The 2,500-nt window shown below is 38.9% G+C and overlaps 1 protein-coding gene across 1 annotated transcript in view; it reads right to left on the bottom strand.

Moving 5' to 3' along the window:
• Nucleotides 1-2,500, bottom strand: part of grin2db (glutamate receptor, ionotropic, N-methyl D-aspartate 2D, b) — a gene marked incomplete at both ends in the record, with an annotated part of 43,684 nt that overhangs the window by 6,243 nt on the left and 34,941 nt on the right.

Here is a 2,500-nt window from a genome sequence, read left to right as displayed (position 1 = left end):
AATGTAATTGGAGTCTATAGACCCCAATCTGCCAATGTTGATTCCATCGATAGGATTGCAGAGTTAGGCTACTTTCTCAGCACTCAAATGTTAAGACGATTGTTCTTGGTGATATTAATCTTGACTGGTTTATCAATGATTCAACCTATATCTTAGAGAGGTTTGTAGTGGCCTTGCTTTAGTTCAGCTGATTGATGAACCCACCAGGCCAAAGTTGAAAGATAATTCTACAGTACATGTAGGTCCACTTGAATTGATTTGATTTTCTCTAATAGAAGTGATAGAATCCTTGCTTATGGCGTATTTGAACTGGGAGTTAATGATCACTGTCCCATAACTTGTGTTAGAAACTCTCGATTGGAGAAGTTTCACTCTCGCACTATTGCTAAAAGGAATATGATGAACTTAAATGTTCAGGCTTTCTTAACTGACCTACTCCATAGCGACATCCACTACACATCAGAAATTCCTGATGTTCAATTGGCTCTAGATTTCTTCCCAAAAACATTCCCCTCATTTGTTGATTAACAAGCACCTTACAAGAGGTTTCGAATAAAAGACGGATTAACACCTTGGTTCACTGAGTCACTAGCTCCTATTTCGACCCTGATAAGTTTTGGAAGCCGGGGAATTCAAAGAAGGAAGCTTCCATCTGCCTGCCTTCAGAAACTAGAAACGGTGACTCTCGGATCTCAGAGCAAAAGGACGACTGCTCAGTAATCAATAAACGTTTTATTGATGCTGGTCATTTGTTTGAGAATAGCCATGTAGCGCCACCTGGTGGTCAGGCTCCTGCGCACGCTGTGGACCACACTGTATGCTTCAGATATTATTTCTTCAGCCTCTCCCTCCTAGTGTTGTTCTTGATTCTCTGCAATCCATTGATTCCAGGAAATCGACTTTTCCTTAAAATAGCTGCCCCATTAATTACAGAGCAATTGGCACATATAGGCTTAGGCTATTTAACATTTCACTGTCAACTGGTGTTCCGATGGAAATGGCTCCCTTAATCCCACTACATAAAGGTGGGGATAAAAGAGATCTAAATAATTATCATCCAATCAAAAATCATGAAGTCATTGGTTTATAGCCAATAAAACCATTTCTCTTTACACAGGGCCAACATGAATCGGGCTTTAGATCAAAACATAGCACAATCTCGGCTACCACTCTAGTTGTAAATTATATAGTATCACCTCTTGACAAAAGAAAACACTGTGCTGCCCTATTTATATCTATGAAAAGCATTCGATACAGTTGCCATTCTGTTCTTTTACATACAGTAGTTTATACTGTTACCTATTGGTTTTGAGTCAAAGATGTGCTGTTGGTCTCTAAGCTATTTATCTGCGATATCTCAGTGTGTGAGGTAATGTGCCATCAGAATTTCTGTCAATCACAAAAGGAGTCCCGCAGGGATCCATTCTGGGTCCTGTCTTATTCTCCATTTATATCAATAACATTGTTTCGTCATCACTGTAGGTGTTTGTCAGGCTCATCTCTATGCGGTTGACACTGTTATTTACTGCATTGCTGACTCTGCTCAGCCATATAATGCAAGTTTGTATACGAACATATCACATCGTACGTATTGATTGATTGGTACTTAATGCTAATACATCTAAATTTGTCTCCATATTTCCACTGTGAATGGTTCTTATATTGAGAGAGTTACAGAGTACAAATACCTTGGTAATTGGCTCGATGAGAAGTCTATATTTAAGTACCATGTACTGTAGATAACCTTGTCATTAAGTTGGCAACTTCCCAATGATTAGTAGAAAGAGGGTTATTGAAGCAGTTTTTCTATCAGTCTTGGATTACGGAGAGGTAATCTACAGGCATGCTACTGTACTTCTTGTATTCTTAAATCCTTAGATTCTGTATACCACTGTGCCCTCAGGTTCATCACTGGAGATAGCTACGCCTCTCACCACTGTGTCCTTTATAACAAGGTTGGGTGGTCAGCCTTGGCGCAGAGGCGTAATCTGCCCCGGCATCTCGTTCATATACAAGGGCCATTATTGGTGATCAATCATCTTATATCTCCTCACTGCTGAATGGTCCTTTGGATCTACCACGCTCATTCCAGTGACTGTTTTCTAGAGACAAAAACATTCATAATGGTCTCCATATTTCCACTGTGAATGATTCTTATATTGAGAGAGTTACAGAGTAGAAATACCATTGTAATATAATTGTAATTGTAACCTCTGTTAATCATCTTAATTGGTTAAAGTGTACTGTTTTACTTGTTATACATCTTGTACTTTTATATGATGTACAGTATTTTCTTGACGCTATTGTAAATGAGAGCTTACCTCTCATGAAAGAAAGGGAAAAAGACTTGTGGGACGCCCTGAAAAGCACATATCTCAGTCTATAGCCATATCTCAGTCTATAGCCATATCTCAGTCCTATAACCATATCTCAGTCTATAGCCATATCTCAGTCTATAACCATATCTCAGTCTATAACCATATCTCAGTCTATAACCATA

The sequence above is a fragment of the Borostomias antarcticus genome (genome assembly GCF_949987555.1).
Source record: "Borostomias antarcticus genome assembly, chromosome: 10".
Lineage (NCBI taxonomy): Eukaryota > Metazoa > Chordata > Actinopteri > Stomiiformes > Stomiidae > Borostomias > Borostomias antarcticus.
The sequence above is the reverse complement of the archived record's forward strand: the minus strand, read 5'-3'. Positions and strand labels throughout refer to the sequence as shown.